Source organism: Octodon degus, unplaced genomic scaffold, assembly GCF_000260255.1.
Source record: "Octodon degus isolate 3935 unplaced genomic scaffold, OctDeg1.0 scaffold00102, whole genome shotgun sequence".
NCBI lineage: Eukaryota > Metazoa > Chordata > Mammalia > Rodentia > Octodontidae > Octodon > Octodon degus.
In genome coordinates this window covers 9,776,138-9,787,511 of record NW_004524678.1, presented here as the reverse complement: position 1 = coordinate 9,787,511, position 11,374 = coordinate 9,776,138, and positions in this window count along the sequence as shown.

Below are 11,374 nucleotides of genomic sequence, written 5' to 3'. Positions count from 1 at the left end.
CACTTATTCTACTGAACTATCTCCCTAGCCCCTACATCTTGCTTTAACCTGGCTGTTCACCACTTCCTGAAGGAATGTGATGCTTGTGTGAGGAAGTGAAGATGATGGTTATTCAGGATTTGCTTTCTGACTAGCAAGTTCACTTGTGAAAGCTGAGAGAATAGTGCTGGGTGTGAGACAGGGAGGAGCAGATGACATCTGACTTATCTATGTTAGGATATAAACTGAACTCTGTTAAGGTGAATCTCACTGTAGTTGGAGTTCGCTGCTTTAAGGTTCAAGTGATTTACAGTAGACTCTAGAAAAGGTGTCATGCCACTTGTGCATTTTTGTTTATTTCTTTGTCCTGTGCAAACGATGCAGATCAACCAAGAGCAGGAAAGGTCTTTCATAAGCAGAACTTTCTAAGCTCTAGCTGATTAGCATGATGAGAATGTACAGAAAAGATGGTCCAAATTAGAGTGGGTGGAGAGTTTTGAAACCCTCAAAATTAACAGAGAAGTCTGTTGCGATTCAAGGGTGGGATCTTGTGGACTGAGGCAGGGAAAGACGCTGCAGGAGGGCAATCGCTTTGGTCATCGGCCTGTCAGTGGAGAGGGTGGGAGGCTTTTTTCTCACTGCAGAGCGCAGCGTCATTCATCCTGGCATTGCCATCGCTTCACCTGCTTCACTAGGCCTAGGCTCCTACCCAGGTGGCTCCCTGCTTTTGGCCTCCACTTGCTTCTCCCTGAACTTGGCAAACTCTGAGGCAGGCACCAGCAAGGGGTCCCAGGTGGTCTCCTATGGCTCCTTTCCTACTTGAGCTGGCCCAGGCCAGGCCAGAAACCCCACCCCCTTGTCCTTCTCCCTGTGTTAGCTGATACATTGTGTCAACTTGGCTGAATCAGCTCCAGAAGATCTCAGTATGGGGGCCTAACCCTGCAGGTGGGCTGGGCCCAGGAATTGAGAAAGGCTTCCTGCCACCCTGCCTGGTTTCCTGCCACCCTGCCCCACTTCCCTGGAGAAGTCTCAGCCTTCAGAAGAGCTTGGTCTTCGGAGGAGCTTGATCTCGGCAGCTGCACCACTTTGGAGGAGCTCCGTGTGGAGCGCAGTCAGCATAGAAGGAAGAGAGAGGCTTGATGGACACCTCAGCTTCGCTGCCGCATGAACTGCTGTCTTTGCCTTGGAGCCAGCTGAGTATGGACTGAACCCTCCAGTAACTGTGAGCTAAATAAACCTTCCCTTCCTTCATTTTGAGTGTCGGGTATTTGTCCTAGCAATGAGTAAAAAGTAACTAAGACACTCCCCATCCAAGCTCTCAGCTTCAGCAAGTTTCTTAAGAACATCTTAATTTAGGGGTTGGGGAGATGGCTCAGTAGAATAAGCACTCCCCTGGCAATTGCAAGGGTTTGAGTTCAGTCGCTGGTTCCGCCAAACAAACAAACAAACAAACATCTTTTTTTTTTTTTTTTGAAGGTTTTACAGTTTATTAAATCCTCTCGTGAACAAAGTCGCAGTCACTGCAGACACGCACTGCAGAATCTACTCCTTCGGCTGTTCTCCAATCTCCAGCTCACTGCCACTTCATTTCTTTTTGCCAGCACCAACGTTAGCCTTTGCGGTGCCCCTGACTTTCTTCGTTCTGTTCTTGCGTTCCTTCCGCTGCTTTCTTGAGGTCTTTTTCTTCTCATACAGGCCGTGTCTTGCAAGTCTGTGTTTGGGCTCATTTTTCTTCGCATAATCCAGGGAGTCATAAATCATGCCAAAGCCAGTCGTCTTGCCACCACCAAAATGGGTTCTGAATCCAAACACAAAAATGACATCTGGTGTGGTCTTGTACATCTTGGCGAGTTTTTCCCGAATTTCTGTCTTAGGTACTGTTGCTTTCCCAGGGTGAAGGACATCAATGACCATTTGTTTCCTTTGAAGAAGCCAGTTGGTCATGAATTTCCGGGTTCGGATAGTTACTGTGTCATTCATGATGGCAACGGAGCCTCAGACAGCCCGGGAGGAAAAGAGCCAAACAAACATCTTAATTTTGCACAATTTTACATAGCTATCGGTAACTATTTGATTTCCTTCAAAGATCTCTTATTGGGGCTAGGGAGACAGCTCAGAAGTCTAAGGGCCTGACTGGCAAGCACAATGACCAGAGTTTGATCTCCAGTTCCGCATGCCATGCTGGCCCCATGTGGAGCCGGACACCTAGTCTGGGCGTGGGGGTGTACGCCTGCAATCCCAGAATTGAGGAGGCTGAGACAGGTGGACCACCATGAATCTGAGCTGTGTGCAGTCCCTGTACCAAATAAATAAATAAAATTTTAAAAAGATGTCTTATTAACTTATTTAGCAGAAGGGAAGGAAGAATATAAAGATTTCTTGTCTTATGTTTAAAGCAATGAGAAGGAAAAGAAGAATTAATATATATTACATAAATATACTGACTCCTTATGAAGCATGCATTCATTATGTATTGTACTGTAATGAACATGTACTGAAAACACCTAAAAAGATTTGAAAGCCAGTCATCACTGTTTAAGTACCATCCAGGCTCCTCCCAGATGGAACTGACACGAGCATGTCAATGACATTACTTATTTTCCACATTCTTTAGTTGCTAAATTTATTCAAGTGGTTCAGTTAAAAATAATTAGTGAGACCTCCTATGTACCATGCACTGCAAGGGATGTAACTATGAGGGTAAGACTGTGGACCTTTTATATCCATTGTACCATTTAATTTTTATAAATTGATACCTGTTTTTCCACAACTTCACTCCTGATTACTCATGGTACTCTTCCAAATCCATCTTCAGATCTTTTATTTATACTCTACTATAAATAACCCATAATGGAGTGCTAGGCTTAGAGCCATTTATATATTTAAACTAAAGGAACTCCTTCAAATGAAAGGAAGAATTTTATTATTAGCCACAAGCAGTGGCCAAGATTTATTAAGCATTAACTATGACCCACACACTATTTCAGTGACTATGTAGATTCACTCATTTAATTTTCACAGTAGTACTTTCAGGTTGGCCCTGTTGCATTGGCCTCATGGATAGGAAAACCAAAGTATAACAAGCAAGTGATTTGTCTAAAGTTAGTAAGTCCATAAATAAATAGTGGAGCTGGGTTTTGAGACTAAAGAATGTAGCTTAAGCAATCAGACTGTCAAGCAGGTAATGTAATATAATATTAGATTATACAATTTTATGCTTGAGTTATACTTTCCAAAATCAATCATTCTCAGTCTATGAAATCACATATCAATGATAAAAATTCTTTTTTAATTATAAAAATCTAAGTGTTGTCTTAGTTACTTTCTCATTGTTCAATCAACACACTCAACATCTGAAGTTAAAGAAAGAAAGGCTTATTTTTGGCTCAGAGTCTGCAGAGGTTTCAGTCTATAGTTGGCTGGCTCCAAGGCAGGATGGCATGACAGAGGGATACTGCAGGGCAGGCAGGAGGTAGCAACAGACAAACAGCAAAAGAGCAGAAGTGACACAGGTTTTTCTGTCCCTTAAATGCATTCAGGCTGTACCTTATTGCTTGGTGCAGCCCATACTCAGGGTGGGGCACTGTTAACCCCAGCATCACACACTCTGGATCCAGGCAGGTGAAACTCTGCACCTGTGGGGCTCTAGGTAACATCTAGATGCAAGTTACAACAGGTTGGCTGATTCCCATTCAAGGAAAATCTGTTCATGGATTTGAAATTCATAGTAGTTCTCTATCTTTGCTCCTTATCTTCTTCTATGGTATTATTGCAACTCTGACCTTCAGAATTTATCTTTAAAAGATAACTCAGCAGATTGAAGCACCTACTTAGGCAGACACAGAGGCTAGGGATTTGATCCCTTGCCTGCCATGCCGGCTTGGCCCCAGGGGTGAGCTGAACATGCCATTGAGTTGGAGTGGTGGTGTGCATCTGTAATCCCAGCGCTTGGGAGGCTGAAAACAGGAGGATCACTATGAGTCTAATCTATGTAGTGAGACCCTGTAAACCCGACACTAAGCACACACACACACACACACACACACACACACACACACGCACAAATTACCTTTAGAAACAATTTTATTAGAAGACATTCTAATAATGGCAACTTTAGTTAATTGGTGTGCCAACTATTAAGCCATTGTCTTTCAGCTCCAATGACCCAAACATTCTTTGTTGGCTGGTTTCCTACTAAGATCTGCCAGAGGGAAAGCAAAAAGAGTATTTTCTATTACAACCAATGTTGCCTCAGCAATGCAACTTCAACTGAGCATCTAAAATACAGTCTTGGCAAAAATTTAGGAGGATGACTTGGCACTCTCCCTGCTCCTAGAACTACTGTTAACAATTTGGCTTCTTTCTTGATAGTCTTTTATAAAACACATTTTCGTGAACTTAATATTGCTGAACAATTGTATAGTCTTCTCAGTTCACTTGATATTATAAGCACTCTAGAGTGCCATGCAAAATATTTAATGTATTGCTAGCTTTCTTGTAAACTTTCATAGAGATATTTTTATATCACAGGCCCTAATATACAATAGTTTGATTAGTACTTTTTAGCTTTGCAGTGGTATGAAAGTTATACATATTAAACCAGTAAAAGCAGTACTTTGAGTTGTTATCTTTTTCCAGACTAGCAACATATACACCATACCGAAGTTCATGTTTAGTACCACAAGCAGCAGGTTCCACTCTGCCATGTAATCACAAGTATAAACAACTGATATTCTATGGTTTACTAATTTTTTAAAGTATGATGTCTGCAATTAGGTGTATTAAATGCATTTCAAAGTACCATGAATTTATTGGGATCTAACTCCATAAATGGAGCAATGTCAGTAATCATTACAACCACTATAGTACTCATTGTTTTACTTTAGCTTTCACAATTCTGTGAGGTCATTTGCACAGCTGTATTTCATTTTACAGATAGGAAACTGAAGTTCTGTTAGATGTCTTACTTGAGAACATAAAGCACTAAAAAGCAGAATCAGGATTTAATAATTTCTAGTTGATATTGTTGCTACTAATAATAACCAGTATCCTTTTTTTCTGTCTTTATTTCTTTTTAAAAACTAATTTTATTGAGAAACAAACAGCAATGAGACCGTTTCAAAACCAATTAGTAGGACAGTTTCAATAATTAATACATTGCATATTGTTGTCTTTGAAGTGGTTATTCATAGGACAAGATGCAGACATGATATCCTGTTCACAAACACTAATAGTACTACTAACAACCAGTATCCTTAGTTGACAGTCTGCTATCAAGTTCTATAGTCAGTGAATGTCAGAGCTGGGCTTGCTTAAAATTCTCATCTTAAAAACCTAACTCTTCATCTTGTACATGGTGGTGTGTGCCTGTAATCTCATCCCTTGGGGAGGCTGAGAGAGGAGGACTAAAAGTTTGAGACTGGGATGGAAAATTTAGTGACTTAACAGTCCTAAAATGCAAAACATAAAAGAGCTGCAATGCATCTCAGTGCAGAAGCCTTGAATTTAATTCTTAGTACTGAAAAATCAACCAATCAACCAACCAACCAATCAACTAACCAAAACCAAGATGAAGCTTCTTCATTCTGCCATTTTGCTTCATTAAATCTTGATGTAGAATCACTGCTCATGACTTGCCTTCATAGGCAATTTAGTCAAAGAGGGTTTCCAGCAAAAGATACGACTTTAATTAGACCTAAAATGCTGAGTATGACTTGGAAATAAAGTGGAATAAAGTGGCATGGATAGTAGAAAGATTGGGCAAAGATACAAGGAGAGGAAAAGTAAGAGAAAAGTGTAGAACAAAGGGGGGTGTTGTAATACAAGAAAGGAAGCCACCACAAATGAAAACATGGAAAAATAAATATATTGCAAGAAACTGAGAAGCCTGATAGCATGATTTACTGTATTAAGGAGTGAGGACAACTTAAATTTTTAAGGTTGTTTTTGTGATCTTTATAACTGATAAGTCAGTTAAAATTTGCAATCTACCAGAATGAAATTCTACTTTCACATGTAAACTGTATATGTCAGTGACTGTGGAGGAGGTTGAGAGCATGAAATAAAAGTTGAATTCAATTTTTCTTTTGAGTTTCCATTTTTCTCTTAAATCTAAACATTTGCCCTTTCCCTATTCTCTGTATTTAGACATTATCACCATGGGATAGACCAGAAGTATTATAGAGTAAAATCCTTCAATAATTTACTTGACAATATTTATAATATTGTTCCACATGGAGGAAAAATCTCATTGTACTCTCAGCTTGATGTGAGCTTACTCATTATTGCCTAAGGATTGAGACCTTTTGCATAATTTTAATGAGAAAATGTTTTAAGAAACACATGCTTTGGCTAAAGTACAGGTCAGCCTCATTACTCTTATAGGATGGAAAACACAGAAGATATTAATAGCTTCCTAGATACATAAGAATTACCAAAGCTGAATCAAGAATATATAAAAATTCTAAATAAACTGGTATTAGTCAATGAAATTGAAAATGTAATTAAAAATTTACTGACAAAGAAAAGCTCAGGTCCTGATGGATTCATAGCTGAATTCTGCAAGAAATTTAGTGCCAATTCGCCTCAAACTCTTTAATGAAATAGAAAGGGAACTATTTTTCCAGACTCATTCCTAGAAGCAAGTATTACTCTGATCTGGAAACCAGAGACTGACCCAACCAAAAAAGAGAACAATACACCAATCTCTCTAATAAACATAGATGTAAAAATCCTCAGTAAAATACTAGCAAACACAATTCAGTAAATTATCAGGAAGATTATACATAATGACCACTTGAGATGATTCATCCTGGGAAGGCAGAGATATTCAATATACACAAAACAATGAATATAATACAGTATATCAAGAGAGCCAGACAATCATCTCAATAGATGAAGGATAAGCTCTTGATAAAGTTCAACACTGCTTCATGATAAAATACCCTACAGAGAATCAGAACAGATAGTCTTTACCTCAGTCTGATAAAACCCATCAATAAGAAAGCAACAGACAACATTATACTAAATGGACAAAAACCTGAAAGCTTTCACTTTAAAACCTGTAGCAAGACATGATTTTAAAGTGAGAGCTTTCAGATTTTGACCATTTAGTATGATGTTAGCTGTTGAAATTTACAGAGTTCTAAAAAGGAGATTGAAAAGGATATCAGATAATGGAATGATATCTCTTGCTCATGATTAGGGAGAACCAATACAGTTGAACATGCCATACTGCCAAAATTTTTGTACAGATTCAATGCAATGTCAATCAAAATACCATTAGTATAAATCATAGATCTAGAGAAAACATTCCTAAATTTCATTCTGAACCAGAAGAGACCTAGAATAGCAAAAGCAATCCTGGGCAACAAAGGCAAAGCAAGAGGCATCACAATCCCTGACCTGAAATTATATTATCAAGCTACTTTGATAAAATCAGCATGGTATTGGCAAAAAACGGACCAGAGGATCAATGTAACAGATTAGAAGATGCGTATATAACTACAAACACACTCAGCCACCTTATTTTTGACAAAGTGACCAAACATGTTCACTGGAAGAATGATAGCCTCTTTAATAAATGGTACTAGAGAAAGAGTGGCTCTCCACATACTGAAGCCTAAAACTAGACTCATGTCTGTCACTATTCACTAAATTAAGTAAAAATAAATTAATGATCTAAATATTAAGACAGAAACAATAAATCTACTGGAAGAGAACATAGGGGTAGGCAGAGAGTTCATGAATACAACACAAACTGCACAGGAAATACTTCAAAGAATCAACATGTCATTGAATCTCATGTCATTGAATACCTTTTCACATCCAAAGAAATCACCAACAGAGTAAAAGGAAAATCCACAAATTCTGAAAAAGTTTTAACTAACTGTCCCTCAGACAAAGAACTTCTATCTAGCACATATAAAGAGCTAAAATAAAAGTCAGGTCCCCAAAATTCAAAGATGCAATAAAAATATGCATCTGAGTTGAATATACATTTCTCAGATGAAGAAATACAAATGGAAAATAAACATATGAAAAACTTGGACATAATTGGTCATTCAATAAATGAAAATTAAAACAACATTAAGATTCCATCTCACTCCAGAAAGAATGGTTATCATCAAGAAGTAAACCAATAACAGATGCTGAAGGGGCTGTCAGAAAACAGGAACTCTTCTCTATTGGTGGGAGCATAGATTGGTAGCACCACTGTGCAAATTAATGTGGAGATTCCTCAAAAAGTAGGATTAGAGGTCCCATCTAAGCCAGCTATTTATCTTCTGGGTTTTTCCCCAGAAGAACTGAAAATGTCATGCCACAGTTATATATGTGGACCAATGTTTATAGCAGCACAATTTGTTTTGGCTAAATCTTGGAAATTACCCAAATGCCCATCAATTGAGGAGTGGATACAAATGATGCAGTATTCTTATACAATGGATTATTAATCAGTTATAAGGAATATAAGCAGATGCAACTAGAGACCATACTTATAAGTGAAACAAATCAGACCCACATGTGTAAATATCATATTGTCTCCATAGTGTAAGAACTGAGAAAGTGAGATCCTAAAGGTACAATAGATATTGTGAAAGGGAAAGAAACTGCTCAAAAAGAAGAAAACAAGTGGGATAAGGAAAAGGAGAAAAGAAAGAAGAAAGGATATACAATAGCTATTATAATACAACTACTAATTTCTATTGGTTTGTTGAAAGGAGCAGTTAACCCTTCACTATTTTGACCAATTTTGCATGCCTATACCTGGTAATCTGAATAACTATCTTAAAGACAACAATATGTGATATAACAACCATTGTTGAGTTCCCATCATCTTGTTTTGAATTCCTGTATAGTTTTAATTTTTTGAAATTTTTTTATTCTCTTTAAAATAAAAAAAACTATTTTTTTTTACTCACAGAAAACTTAACCTTTTGATGATAAATAATATAAATGCATTATAATAAAACACTGAGAAATGCTTATTTTTGTTTATTTATTTTTGGTCCTGGGACTTAAACCCAGCCAGGGCCTTGCACTGCTAGACAAGTGCTCCTCCAGTGAGCTACACCTGCTGTACCATACTTCACAATGTTTACTAAGGTGTGCCTCCCATTAGGCTGTGGAAATTGTTTGATTCCATTAATGAATTAAGAGTGGGATAAATGGTTTTAGGCAGCTGTTGTTTTTATTCCTCAAGGGGAATCTTGTGTCACAGTTTCTCTAAGCCAGTGATGGTCCCCATTTAATTATCCAAACTAATTTTTAGATGACCTAGGAGAACCCAATCATAGTAATTAATACCTTTTTCTTGACCAATAAAAGGCTCCCAAATTATTGAACACAGACAACAATACGTATTGCATTTGTAAAACCAGTCTTGATATTTTGATCAGCTGGCAACCTTGGTGGAAGCACGTCCTTAATTCTAATGACATTTATAGCCTGACTTAATTTATAGGCATAAATGTTTTAAAAATTCAAGAAGAAAAAAATTTAGCTTAAAAACAACAACAACAACAGCAATAGATGTTGCAACCTGGACAGACAGAAAGACAGGCACACATAAAACAATCGTTAATGGACCAGAGTGTACTCAGATTTATTTGGAGTTACAATGGCCCTCGTAAAATTTTTAGATTTGCAAATATAAATGGACTAGTCAGAAGTTTTTATAGGTCAGTAAACATAGGTCTCTTGTAATATAAATAAGAATAAAAATTTTTTATATCTGTGAAAGAAAAGATAGTTTTTAGAGGGACCCTAGCCTGACAGTTTGTCTGACTGGACACCCAGCCATGTAAGTTTCTCATTGTTGCTTTGACAACTGTAGCTACGCCTGCTGTAGCTGATAGCCCAAACTGCTGTTTTTTATTTTTTAAAAAATTTTTATTTTTTATTTTTGTATTTTAGGAAAGGGCCTACAGGGTGTCCAGGGTCTTACTACTAGATTGAACTCATAGTGATATGCCTGTTTACAGCCTCCCAAGAGCTGGGATTACAGGTGAGCTCCACCACACCTAGTCTCAATTGCCATCTCAGCGCACCCCAGGAGTAGGGCTGGCATGGCAGGCCTGGGGATTGAACATCCTGTCCCTGTACCTTCTTGAAGGCACGTTAATCCACTGATCCACTAAGCTATTTGGCTAGCCCTCAAACTGCTGTTTTGATAGTCACATGTAATTGTTTCCTCTAAATAAGAGATCATTAAAGGTAATTTTCACTATTTCTAAGGGAGGATGCATCTGGGCTAGGTTTGTGTATAGAAAGAAACTAGATCACACTCCTTGGAGCTAAGTATGCATTTTAAACAATGAGAGAAGAAAGCCTGTCAAGTTTCCAATCTGCCCTGCTGTATATGTCTATGTATGACAGGTTTTTCTTCATTTTGAAAAGAAAGAAGGGGAAAGAATGTGTCTCTCTTTATCTCTCTTGCCCTGTGCCCAATATAGGGTATGCTTAGATTTCACCCACGTCATTGTCAGCAGCAGTAAACTAGACATGTGAGGAAGTGGCCAAGCTGGGTTATCCACTCTTACTATGTATCTGGGCTCCTTTTCTCATAATTCTGCGACTCTTGGACCATACTTCTCTACAAGCTTTCCATTTTCAGTACATCTCCTAGAATTATGGCCAGCCTGGCCAGTTCTTCTGGAGAGAAATCTTGATAGAGAGGTAGTCCTCTGGGGGACTGTGCCTATCCTTTAATATTTGCTTCTGTTTGAAACTGTTATTAAACTCATATGGTTTCCTAGCAATGTTTTGTTCTGTCAATGAATTTATGTGTGCTGTTAAAGCCGGGCCATGCTCCCTGTGCTATAAAAACCAATCAGCATCATCCTTGAGAAGAGAGGAAAGCAAGAGGAGATAATCTCCAGTTCTAAGGGCTGAAAAGCAGATAATTTTGGGACAAATTTTTACATTTTTTTTCAGAGTTTGAGGATTAAAGCTAGACAAATTTTTCAGAGTATGGCTCAGAGATAAGTGAAGGTCAGCTTCCCTCTTGAAGGGTTTCAGGGTGGGGAACTCACAATTCAGAAGAATGTGAAACTTTAACAGCTTTTTCAATCACTTCTAGCCTAAGCCAGAAAAACTTCTAAGGGAGGGAATGATGTTAGTTCTCCACTCTTGGATGAAAGACTGAAATTCCTTTGAGTAGAAGTTGAATCAAAAAATGGGAGCAAAATAAGATAAGGGAGAGTATGTAGTAGCATAGTAGTCTCTTCTAGAATTTTCCATGAGTTTGTGTTTGTGGGGGGAGATGGGTTTCACTGTGCATGTGTTAATATGTCTATATTGCAGAGAAAGAGTTTCAGGGATAGGACTTGTCACTTTATTGCCCATTACTATTCAGAATAACAGGCTGATTACTGATCATGCTAGTCCTAAGCAT